Source organism: Ursus maritimus, unplaced genomic scaffold (assembly GCF_017311325.1).
Source record: "Ursus maritimus isolate PB19 unplaced genomic scaffold, ASM1731132v1 scaffold_8, whole genome shotgun sequence".
In the NCBI taxonomy this organism is placed as follows: Eukaryota; Metazoa; Chordata; class Mammalia; order Carnivora; family Ursidae; genus Ursus; species Ursus maritimus.
In genome coordinates this window covers 17,228,747-17,241,417 of record NW_024426996.1, presented here as the reverse complement: position 1 = coordinate 17,241,417, position 12,671 = coordinate 17,228,747, and the positions used below count along the sequence as shown (strand labels likewise).

The 12,671-nt window shown below is 42.4% G+C and overlaps 1 long non-coding RNA gene across 2 annotated transcripts in view; it reads right to left on the bottom strand.

Moving 5' to 3' along the window:
- LOC103665370 overlaps positions 1–12,671 on the bottom strand; it is a 35,054-nt gene that overhangs the window by 16,337 nt on the left and 6,046 nt on the right. Inside the window, exon 4 of one of the 2 annotated variants that reach the window (XR_005833549.1) lies at positions 9,061–9,533. The exons of the other annotated variant lie outside the window; for it this stretch is intronic. This is a non-coding gene — a long non-coding RNA (uncharacterized LOC103665370). The remainder of the gene's footprint in view (positions 1–9,060; positions 9,534–12,671) is intronic. 2 annotated transcript variants of the gene reach the window in all.

The following is a 12,671-nucleotide window of genomic DNA, read 5'->3' as shown; positions in this document are numbered from 1 at the left end:
TTCCTCCTCTTTTTTTTTTTCCCTAGTGAAATCCTGCACTAAATGTGAGATTTCTCTCTATTCATACCCTAGGATCCCTATTTCTCTGTGCCCCCATAATATTTACACCACTTTAACATTAAAAAAAAATCTTTGTAATTACAGGTTTGGTATCTGTCCTCTCTACTAGCAGTGTTTCCTTGGATGCCAGGAGCCATCTCTTGTTTTCCTTTGTAGCTCCCTGAGATCCTAGCACAGGGCAAGTACATAGGAGATATTTGTTGAATGAATGGGAAAGGTAGCTGCAATGGAAAGAGTCTGGGTGTTAGATCCAAAAGCACCTATTTTGAGGTCCAATCACTTCCTCTTACTGTCTGCTTATTTAACTGTGATTGAACACGTTACTTAACTGAGCCTCAGTTTTCTCAACTATAAAATGGGAAGAGTAATACTTAGTGAGGCTTCAATGAGACAATTCATATTAAGTGCATGGTATATTATTTCCTCTCTTTCTTCCCCCTTTGAATGAAGGAAGGGAGTAGAGAGAAGAAAGGGGAGCAGTGGTTTCCAAGGAAGGGGTAGGTAGAGGAAGTAATAAGGAGACCAAATGGACTATCTCCCTATCTGTGGCTAGTTCTCTCTGAACTTGGGGACAAGTTTAGGTACAGATACATCTGTGCTATGCAAGGGACAGTCATTGCACTACAAACCAAAGCTCTGTCTGGACAGAACCACAAATAGACACAAAGCCTCCCATGGAGATAAGCATCATGGTTTCCATAGCTGGTTCTGATGACACTTCTTCAAACTGGGCATTTCACAGCCTGCATCTTCTGAGTCTATACTGTGCAAGAGAAGAGCTCTGACATGTTTGCACCTGGTCTTCTAATCATTTGGATAGAAATGTCCCCCCAACCCCAAATTGGGAAGTTAGCTCTTGAACCAATGGGTCAAAGAATAAATCACAAGGGAAATTGGAAAATATTTTGAGAGAAATGAAAATAAAACACAACATACTGAAAACTTGTGGGATGCAGCAAAACATAAGAGATAAGTTTTACAGTGAAAAATGCCTATATTTAAAAAAAAAAAAAAGAAAGACCTCAAATCAACAACCTAATTTTACACTTCAAGGAACTAGAAAAAGAACAAACTAAACCAAAGTTACCAAAAGGAGGGAATAATCAAGATTAGAGCAGAGATAAACAAAATAGAGAATAGAAAAACAATAGAAAAAATCAGCAAAACTAAGAGTTTTTTAAAGATCAATAAAATTGACAAACCCTTAACTAGACTAAGAAGAAAAAGAAATAGGACTCAAATAACAAAAATCAGAACGAAAGAGGAGACATTACAACTGATAACCACAGAAATACAAAGGATCGTAAGAGACTAAGACTACCATCAACAGTTATATGCTAACAAATTTGATAACCTAAAAGAAATGGATGAATGTCTACCAATATACAACCTAACAAGACTGAGTCATGAAGAGTTAAAAAATATGAAAAGACCTATTATTAGTAAGGGGATAGAATCAGCAATCAAAAACCTTCCAACTGGGGCGCCTGGGTGGCTCAGTCATTAAGTGTCTGCCTTCGGCTCAGGTCACAATCCCAGCATCCTGGGAATGAGCCCTGCATCTGGCTCCCTGCTCCGCGAGGAGCCTGCTTCTCCCTCTCCAGCTCCCCCTGCTTGTGTTCCCTCTCTCACTATCTCTTGCTGTCAAATAAATAAATAATAAAAATCTTAACAAAAACAAAAAACCTTCCAACAAAGAAAAACTCAGGACTAAATGGCTTCATTGGAGAATTCTACCAAATATTTAAAGAATTAACACCAGCCTTTTTCAAAATCTTCCCAAAAATTAAAGTAAAGGGAACTTGTCCAAATTCATTTTATGACTCCAACATTACTCTGAGATTAAAATCAGACAACAATACTAAAGGAAAAGTGCAGACCAATATCCTTGATGAATATTGCTGTAAAAATCTTCAACCAAATACTAGCAAACTGAATTCAATAACACATTAAAAAGATTAAACATGATAACTAAGTGGGATTTATCTCTGAAATGCAAGGATGGTTTAACCTACAAAAATTAGTCAAGGTAATATACCGTATTAGCAGAACGAAGGAAAAAACCCACATGTCTGCCTCAGCTGATGTAGAAAAATATTTGACAAAATTCAATACTCTTTCATTTACTCAACAAATTAAGGTTAGAAGGAAATTACCTGACCATAATAAAGGCTATATGTGAAAAGCCCACAGCTAACATCATAGTCAATGGTGAAAAACTGAAAGTTTTCTTTTTAAGATCAGGAACAAGGGAAGGATGCCCATTCTCACCACTTCTATTCAACATAGTACTAGATTCAGAGTAATTAGGCAAGAAAAAGAAATAAAAGGCATTCAAATCAGAAAAGAAGAAGTAAAATTATCACCATTTAAGATGACATGATCTTATGTGTAGAAAAATGTAAAGACACCACCAAAAACTGTTAGATCTGAGAAACCAATTCAGCAAAGTTGCAGGATACAAAGTTAACATGCAGAAATCAGTTGCATTTCTATACACTAACAATGAATAACCTGAAAAGGACATTAAGAAAATGATATCATTTACAATAGCATCAAAAGTAATAAAATACTTAGAAATAAACTTAACCAAGGAGTCAAAGGACTTGTACATTGAAAACTACAAAACATTGTTGAAAGAAATTTAAAAAGACACAAATAAAATGGAAAGAAATTCACATTCATGGATCAGAAAACTTAATATTGTTAAAATGTTAATACTACCCAAACCAATCCACAGATTCAATGTAATCCCTATAAAAATACCAATGGCACTTTTTCTTTGTTTGCAGAAATAGGAAAATCTATCCTAAAATTCATATGGAATCTCAAAGCACCCTGAATAGCTAAGACAATCTTGAAAAAGAAAAACAAAGCTGTAGGCCTTACACTTTCTCATTTCAAAACATATTACAAACCTACAGTAATCAAAACAGTATGGAACTGTCATAAACACAGATATATAGACCAGCAGAACAGAATAGAGACCTCAGAAATAAACCCTTACAAATGTGGTTTAACTTATCTTCAACATGAGCGTCAAGACATCGCAATGGGGAAAGCATAGTCTTTTCAATAATTGGTGCTGGGAAACCTGGATATTCACTTGCAAAAAAAAAAAAAAAGAACTTGGACCCTTACCTTACACTATATATAAAAATTAACTCAAAATGGATTAAAAACCTAAATGTGAGACCTGAACCATAAAAAATTCCTAGAAGAAAACATGCCATACATTACAATACTGTATTTGGAATGATTTCTTGATAAGATGCCAAAAGCACAGGCAACAAAAATAAAAATAGACAAATATGAACACATCAAACTTTGAAACTTCTGTGCAGCAAAGGAAACAATCAATAGAGTAAAAAGGCAACATAGAATTGGGAGAAAATATTTACAAATCACATATCTGATGAGGGTGTCATATCCAGGGTATGTAAAGAACTCCTACAACTCAACAACAAAAGCCAAACAACCTAATTCAAAAATGGACAAAGGACCCGAATAGACATTTCTCCAAAGAAGACATACAAATGGCCAACAGACACATGAAAAGATGCTCAGCGTCACTAACATCAGGAAAACGCAAACATAAACCACAATGAGATGTCACTTCACATCTAACAGGATGTCAAAACAATAGAAAATAGCAAGGATGTGGAGAAACCGGAACCCTTGCACACTGTTGGTGGGAATGTAAATTGGTGCAGCAACTCTGGAAAACAGCATGGAGTCGCCTTAAAAAATAAAAAATAGAATTACCATATGATCCAACTATTCCACTTCTGGATATGTATATGTATAAAAAAAATCCTGAAAACAGGATCTCAAAGAGATATTTGCACATCCATGTTCACTGTAGATTATTCACAATAGTCAAGAAGTGGAAGCAACCTAGATGTCCTTTGATGGATGAATGCATACAAAAATGAGGCATATACATAAACTGAAATATTTTTCAGTCTTAAAAAATAAGGAAATCCTGGGGCACCTGGGTGGCACAGTCCGTTAAATGTCTGACTCTCAATTTCAGTTCAGGTCACAATCTCAGGGTCCTGGGATTGAGCCTCGAGTTGGGCTGCTCACTCAGTGGGGAATCTGCTTGAGATTCTCTCTCTCTCTCTCCCCCTGCCCCTCCCCCTGCTCATGCTCTCTCTCTCTCTCTAAAATAAATAAATAAATCTAAAAAAAAAAGGGAACTCTTGTCCTATGATACAAAGGATGAACCTTGAAGACATTAAGATAAGTGAAATAAACCAGTCACAAAAAGAAATACGGGGTGATGTCACTTACATGAGGTATCAAATATGGTCAAATCCACAGAGACGGAAAGAATGGTGGTTGTCAGGGGCTGGGGGAGAAAGGACTGGGGAGTTCTTGTTTAATGGGTACAGAGTTCAGTTTGGGAAGATGAAAAAGTCCAGGAGATGGAGAGTGATGCCAGTGACACAGCGATGTGAGCTTAATGGCACTGCGCTGTAGAGCTGAAAATGGTTAAGATGGTGAATTTCATGTTATGTATATTTTACCACACACACGCACGCACACACACAGTTATTCCCGACTATCATCTCCAGAGATCCTGCTTCTGTAATCCGGGGCCCTGGAATCTGCATTTGGAACAAGCAGCGGAGGGGATTTGTCTAGGGGTAAACAAGCGGTTAGGCGTACAGGGAGGTGAACCTTTGCTCACCATCTGGGAGCCCTGCGTGGGGGGCGAGCCGCGGGGTGGAGCTCTGGGTGACTGAGACGCTTCCCGCTGTGCTGATCACTTGCTGTCAAACACCATCTATGCATGAGGTGCTGTGCTAGAATATGGGTGGGGAGCAGAGAATCTAGTTTTAATCTCAGGGGAGCTGGTCAAAGTATGGAGCCCCAAAGCCCAAAGGGACCCTTTGTGACTTATGGCGTTTCAACACTCCCTTTCCTCTTCTGGGCAGTGAGGCCATGATGCGGAGTTCACAGGGCGGTTTTGCAGACAAAATGAGATCAAAGATGTGAAAGTGGTTTTTTATTTATTTATTTTTATTTCTGTAGTCGCTTATTCAGTGTTTACTTACAGGGTGCGTGCTGGGATCTGGACACCGTAAAATGCCAGGGCAGAAGTTCTTAATCCTGAGTCCATATTTAATGCTACTGGGGAATTTTTTTTTTTTTTTAAACGTCCCTGTTGATCTCCTCCCCTCTGAGATACTCATTTCGTCGGTCTGGGGAAGGGCCTGAGCAGGGGTATTTTTTTTAAAAAAGCTCTCCGTTGGGACGCCTGGGGTGGCTCAGCTGTTAAGTGTCTGCCTTTGGCTCAGGTCTTGATCCCTGGGTCTTGGAATGGAGCCCTGCATCGGGCTCCCTGCTCCGCTGGGAGCCTGCTTCTTCCTCTCCCACTCCCCCTGCTTGTGTTCCCTCTCTCGCTGGCTGTCTCTATCTCTGTCAAATAAATAAATAAAATCTTTAAAAAAAATAAAAAGCTCTCCGTTTTTTCAACAGGCAGTCAGGGTTGAGAACCATCGCACTACAGAACACACAGGAAAGACGGGTGCACTCAAACTGCAGGACGAGACGCACTCACAGAGAAGGCTGTGTTTGTGCTAGACAGTTAAAGGACATGTAAAATTTGGGGAATCATGTTTTGGACCAGGCAACATGGACACATAAGATAAAATTCCGAAGTTCTAAAGTATCTATCATGAAAGGCGTATCTTCCTCTCTCTCTCCGCCTCCTCCTCTGTTCTCTCTGGAGCAAACATGACTTACCAGTTCTTGTTTATACTACCAGAATATTCTTTCAGTTGCTATTAAGAAACTTGTTAGTTTGGTAAGGGGAAAGGAGAAAAAAGGAACGGGTGTCATTTTCTCTTGCACCACCTTCCACTAGGCACAGAATGGCAATTATGTGGGAATAGTGTGATTGAGGAAGTTCATCTAATAAAAAACCAAAAAGTTGATTTTCAGAATGGGGCTTTTGGAGAGGGGGGAAAGATGGCTGAGGAGTAGGGGACCCTATTTCAACCAGTCCCCTGAGTCGAGCTGGATATCTACCAGACCATCCTGAACACCCACAAAATCTGCCTGAGACGTAAGAAGATCTGTCTGGATCTCTACAAACAGAACATCTCGGTGCTGGGTCCCGAGGTACGAACCGGGGAGCCGTGAATCCGCGCACAGATATCGGAAGATAAACGGAAGGGGGAGGGAGCCACCGCTCGGGCGCGGGGAAGCAGTAGCCACCTGCACTGGGGAGCGGGCTGGACTCGTGGACTGGTAGCCACGGGGAAAGGTCTTTAGGACGCTGCACCGGACTGAAACCTTGAACTCGGGTGCATGCGCGGGAACCGGAGGCGGCTGGCGGTGTTAGAAGCACAAAGGACAGAGACGGGCCAGCCCTGGAAGCGAGGGCTGGGGGGCGCACAACCTGGGACGCTGAGGGGTTTTAGCAGCACCGACAGAAACAGAGTCCGTGTGGCCTGGAGAGCTCAGTGGAGAGCGGACTGCGATCTCTCTGTTCTGAGACAGAGGCTAGGATATGGCCATTGCTGCTCTGACTCTCAGAAAAGTCACAGAAAACTGTCAGGGAAAGCCACCAGAGAACAAAAGCCCCCCAAAACCGGTTCTCACTGTGTGCATCCCCCCCCCACAGGGGGCAGGGCAACCCTGTGGGCAGCAGACCCCTCCCCCAGAAGGCAGGCTGAAACAACAAGAAGCCCACATCCCTAAGGTCCCTATAAAACAGGTACATCTTGCTTGGGTCCTGGTCAATAATTTGGGCTCTCTGCATCCCCGCAACCTCTCCTCATCAGAATGACACAGAGGAGGAACCCCCAACAAAGGAAAGAAACAGAGGCTGCGCCCTCTGCCTCAGAACTAATGGATATGGATATAACCAAGATGTCAGAAATGGACTTCAGAGTAACAAGTATGAAGTCGATATCTAGGCTTGAGAAAAATATTATTGACAATATAGAACCTCTAAGGGCAGAAACAAGATCTAATCCGGCGGAACTTAAAAATGCTATGAATGAGATACGGTCTAAACTGGATGCTCTGACGGCCAGGGTAAACGAGGCAGAAGGACGAACTAGTGAGTTAGAGGATGAGATGATAGAAAAGAAGGAAAGAGAGATAACGTGGGGGAAAAAACTCCATCTTCATGAAAAAAGCTATGGTAGATTACTGACTCAATGAAATGTTCCAAATGTCAGAATCATCAGCATCCCCGAGGGGGTGGAGAAAGAGAGAGATCTAGAAGAGATATTTGAGCAAATTGTAGCTGAGAACTTCCCTACTCTGGGGAAGGAAACAAGCATTCATGTCTCAGAGGCAGAGAGGACCCTTCCCAAAATCAATGAGAACAGACCGACACCACGTCATATAATAGTACAATTTGCAAATCTTAGATCCAAGGAAACAATCTTGAAAGCAGCCAGGGTGAAGAGATTTCTTATGTACAGAGAGAGGAACATCAGAATAACGTCAGACCTGTCCACAGAGACCTGGCAAGCCAGAAAGGGCTGGCAAGACATATTCAGAGCACTAAGTGAGAAAGCACGCAGCCAAGGATACTGTGTCCAGCAAGGCTGTCATTCAGAATGGATGGAGAGACAAGGAGCTTCCAAGACCGGCAGAAACTAAAGGAATTTGTGACCACCAAGACAGCCCTACATGAGCTATTAAGGGGGGGGGGGTTCTATAAAAGTAAAAAGGCCCCAAGAGTGATACAGAACAGAAATTTACAATCTATAGAAACAGACTTCACAGGCAACATAACATCATTAAAATCATGTCTCTCAATAATCACTCTCAATGTGAATCGCCTAAATGCTCCCATAAAATACCACAGGGTTGCAGATTAGATAAAAAGACATGACCCATCCATATACTGTCTGCAAGAGACTCACTTTGAACCTAAAGATACATCCAGACTGAAAGTAAGGGGTGGAGAACCATTTTTCCTGCCAACGGACTTCAAAAGAAAGCTGGGGTAGCAATTCTCATATCAGACAGATGAGATTTTAAGTTAAGGACTGTAGTTAGAGATACAGAAGGACACTATATTATTTTTAAAGGGTGTATCCAACAAGAGGCTGTAACAATTATAAATATCTATGCCCCCAACACCGGAGCAGCCAACTACATAAGCCAACTATTAACCAAAATAAAAAGGCATGTAGCTAATAATATGTTAATAGTAGGCAACCTCAACACTCCACTCTCAGCAATAGACAGATCATCTAAGCAGAAAATCAACAAAGAAACAAGAGTTTTGAATGACACACTGGACCAGATGGACCTCATAGATACATACAGAACATTCCACCCTAAAACAACAGAATACTCATTCTTTTCAAACGCACGTGGAACTTTCTCCAGAATATACCATATACTGGGTCACAAAACAGGTCTCAACCAATACCAAAAGACTGAGATTATTCCCTGCATATTCTCAGACCACAATGCTCTGAGACTGAAACTCAATCACAAGAAAAAACTTGGCAGAATGGGGCTTTTTTTTTTTTTTTTGGAGGAGTGAGTGGGGTTGCTATTTCTTTCTTCCTGTTGTAGGTCATTCTGAGAAGCCTGATGTTTAAAATTGCACTTTTTATTTTGAGAAAACTGTAGATTCACATGCAGTGGTAACAAACAACACCGAGAGAGCCCATGTACCCTTTGCCTGTGGGACTTAATTCTAATTCTGGTACTAATCAAGGTATTTCAAATCCAATTCTCTGGTACACCAGGTTTTGAAAAACTGTGGCTGGGAACTGGGAGCGAACTTGCAGGGAAGGGGTGGGGAGTGGAGGGGAACAAAGTGTTTCGGTTTCCCTGCGTGGTTGCTGGGAAATCAAAACTAACATGTGAACTTGCTTACTTCTTCACAGTGACAGGTGCTGCCCCTCTTTGATACCATTTCCCTGTGTGTGCTGTGAGTCATGGCCACACCGGGCGACAGACGCCAGCTGGAACAGAGGCTTTCTCTAGTGGAGCCGAACCAGCAATTTCTACCTGTGTCCAGGCTCGAGGTCAGGAAGCGAGCCCTGCTCTTGCGAATCCCATCTTTCTGATTTCCAGACACGCGGGAACAAACAGGTGTAGGCAGAAAGCCATTCCCGACTCTCAGTTTTCCACTTTCTTTCTGAACTGTTAATGGATTCCTAAACAATGCAGCCGCTCTGTTAGAAGAATCATAAAGGAATCACAAAATGATAACAGGGTAGCCCTGGTCCCTTCGCTGCCTCCTCCTTTTTGAACTGATTTGGCAGGAAGGGACACTGCTTGGAAAGCTTAAAAGGGGGTCGATCTTCCCTATTTACCTGTGTCCTGCATGGCTGGTGTCTTACTGATTGAAAATGCAGATTTCCAGGGTTGAGATTCTGTCAGTTGTATGAGATTTCTTGAGTTATATGTCCCCTCGCCGTGGCTGATCTCGGCCCAGCGTCTGGTTCTTACGCTGACCTCGTTTGCGTTAATTCTTCCGGCTGCAATAATATTTAGTATTTTTGTGGTGCATTTTGGTGAGGAGACAGGCACAGACACATTGGGTTTCATCATCTCTATTCCTCAAGATATTTAAGGTATACAACAGGGGGAAAGAGTGGACCCCAACCATTAATAAACGTGATCCCTGGACTTTGTAACCATGTGAAATAAAAAGCGTGCGTATGTGTGAAATTCGGGCACATTCTTTTCTCTATGGATAAAAGCTACCATTTACTGGGTGCTTAATACAATCCAGCAGAATGTTAATGTTTTATACGCACGAGCTCATTTAATCCCTACAGCAGGTCCTGGAGACGGGCTGTTATCATCTCCATTTCACCGTTGGAGCCGCCAGTGCTGGCAAAGGTGAAGGGATTGCTCAGGGACCACATGGCTGGGAGGCGAGGCAGGGTTTCAATCCAGATCTGTCTAGCATAGAGCCGGGACTCTTAACCTCGTCACGCTACGTGTAGCTAGAGAAGCCCTTGGACCTCTTCGTAGACTAATGTGTTTAAATTCAAAAAATAAAATACAAAGAATCGCAAAGAAAAGCAATTATATTGAAACATAGTTGTCAATTGTGATATGCGGCCTTGGAGGTGACCCTCAGTGGTCCTGCTTTTGGTATTTGTACCCTCGATGAATTCCCTCCTTTCGGGAATGAGCTGGACCCAGTATAATGACTCACTTCTAATGACAAAACATGACGGAAATGATGGGATGTCACCTCTGAGATTAGGTTATAAAAAGGCTGGCTTCTCAGGTGTGTTCGCTTGCTCTCCCTCGGGTCACTCTGTACAGCGGGGAGCCAACCGCTCTGTCCTGGGGCAGCTCCGTGCAGAGGCCCGTGTGGCAAGGGACTCAGACTTGCCCACGACCACACGCGTGCGCTTGGAAGCAGATTCTGCCCCGTTCAGCCTCAAGAAGTCTGAGACCCTGGCTGATACCTCGAATCTGTCGCCGTGAGAGAACCTGATCCAGAACCGCCTGGCTAAGCTGCACCCGAATTCCTGACCACACACACCGTGAAATAGTAAGTGTTTGTGGTTTTCGATCACTAGTTTTGGAGTAACTTGTTACGCAGCAGTGAGTAGCTAAGAGGTCAACACATTAAAATAAAGCAAATTTGGGATACATGTGTGGTATTTAGTGATGAGAAAGTATGTTTCCGATATAGGCAAATTAAAGGTAAGATTGTATATTTTATAGGACACATCAGTATGAAGGCTGTTGTTCTTCAGCTTGAATAAGAACAGTAAAAACTGGGACAAACGTTGACATGTGTAATAACCACATTTTCTAGTTTCTGTATTTGATGCTATGCTATCTGGGCCTTGCTGACCACGGAGAGGCTGCCCCTCCCGGGCTTAGCCACTTCCTAGAGATGGTAAATGACAAGCTTTTCATGTGCAAACCAATCACTCCAGATCCCGTACACACCCTCTCCCACTCCACTATCTTCTATCCACTGGCCCTAATCACCCCGGGCCAGGCACCAGACAGCTAGGGACGGCTGCTATGCCCAGGGACCACTGAATGGACTCAAACTAACCAATCCTTTTTTTTTTTTTTTAATATTTTATTTATTTATTCGTCAGAGATAGAGACAGCCAGTGAGAGAGGGAACACAAGCAGGGGGAGTGGGAGAGGAAGAAGCAGGCTCATAGCGGAGGAGCCTGATGTGGGGCTCGATCCCAGAACGCCGGGATCACGCCCTGAGCCGAAGGCAGACGCTTAACCGCTGTGCCACCCAGGCGCCCCCCTCTCTTTTTGCTTCTTGTTCACATGCACCGAGGAAAGGCCCTGGGAGCCTACAGGGAGAAGGGGACTGACTGTCTCCACCCCAAGGGGAGAGATTGCACCAGTGCTAACTCTGCTGAAAACTTGACTGGGGACTTCTACCTTCTCAAACTGAGAGAAATAAATTTTCTGTTGCTTAAGCCACCCAGACTGTGGTGTTTTGTTACAGTAGCCTGAGCAGATAAATATAATAAACAGCTATCTTGTCAAGGGCAATGGTCTCTGATGTACTGGCCAGCCATACCTGAATAATAATAAAACCTATGTTTTAAAGCAACAAGGCAATATGCATGTCATACTAGACTTTCAGTGCATTTTAATTTTATGATTTGATATTCAAGGGCTAAGAACACTGTTTCACAAACATATTATTTCAAAGGAAATGAAACCTCCCCTATCTCATTTTACAAAGCAAACACAGGAGGCTTCTTGCAAGGAACAACAGAATCATCCAAGACTTAAGTACAACTCTACTTGAAATAAGCATTTTGTCAAAGATCAATAGATGAATGTCAATAGATTATCAATAGATCAATAGAGCGACTTATATTAAAAAGAAAATGATTGTAAATTCATGGTCACCTTTGATGCCATTATGACAGAAATACGTTTTGAAAGATTCTAAGTGTTTGTAGATGTTCTCAGCTCAGTTCAGATATTCTTTCTTTTTAAAGAAATCGAGAATTTTGTAGATGTGAAGAGCCAAGAAGCACTGTATATCTCTGACAACCAATGTAGAATGCGGGACATCTGGGCTCATATGGCTCAATGGCAATGACACACGAGAATACTGCACCACACAGGATCTGTTAGGGATCTGAACACCTCCGCACATTGAAGCAGTGATGAGTGGAGTGATATTTCAAGATATTTCTTTTTTTTTTTAAGACTTTATTTATTTATTTGACAGAGATAGAGACAGGCAGCGAGAGAGGGAACACAAGCAGGGGGAGTGGGAGAGGAAGAAGCAGGCTCATAGCAGAGGAGCCTGATGTGGGGCTCGATCCCAGAACACCGGGATCACGCCCTGAGCCGAAGGCAGATGCTTAACTGCTGTGCCACCCAGGCGCCCCTCAAGATATTTCTAACAACTGAATTGGATATGAGAATATCTTGATTTCTAACTGGTGAAAATGTCCTGGGTTCTGTTAAAATGGCTGGAGTGTGTTGCCTACATTCATAATTGAAATACATGCTAAATTTCATTTTAAGGCTAGTGAGAAAAAAGATGTATTTGTCCCTCATCCATGTTCCAGGACCCCAGTTGAGAACCTTGCCTTCAAGCCGTGGTGTTCATACTTCCTTTTCCAGGGTTAGGGACTAGGGTGGCAGTGAAC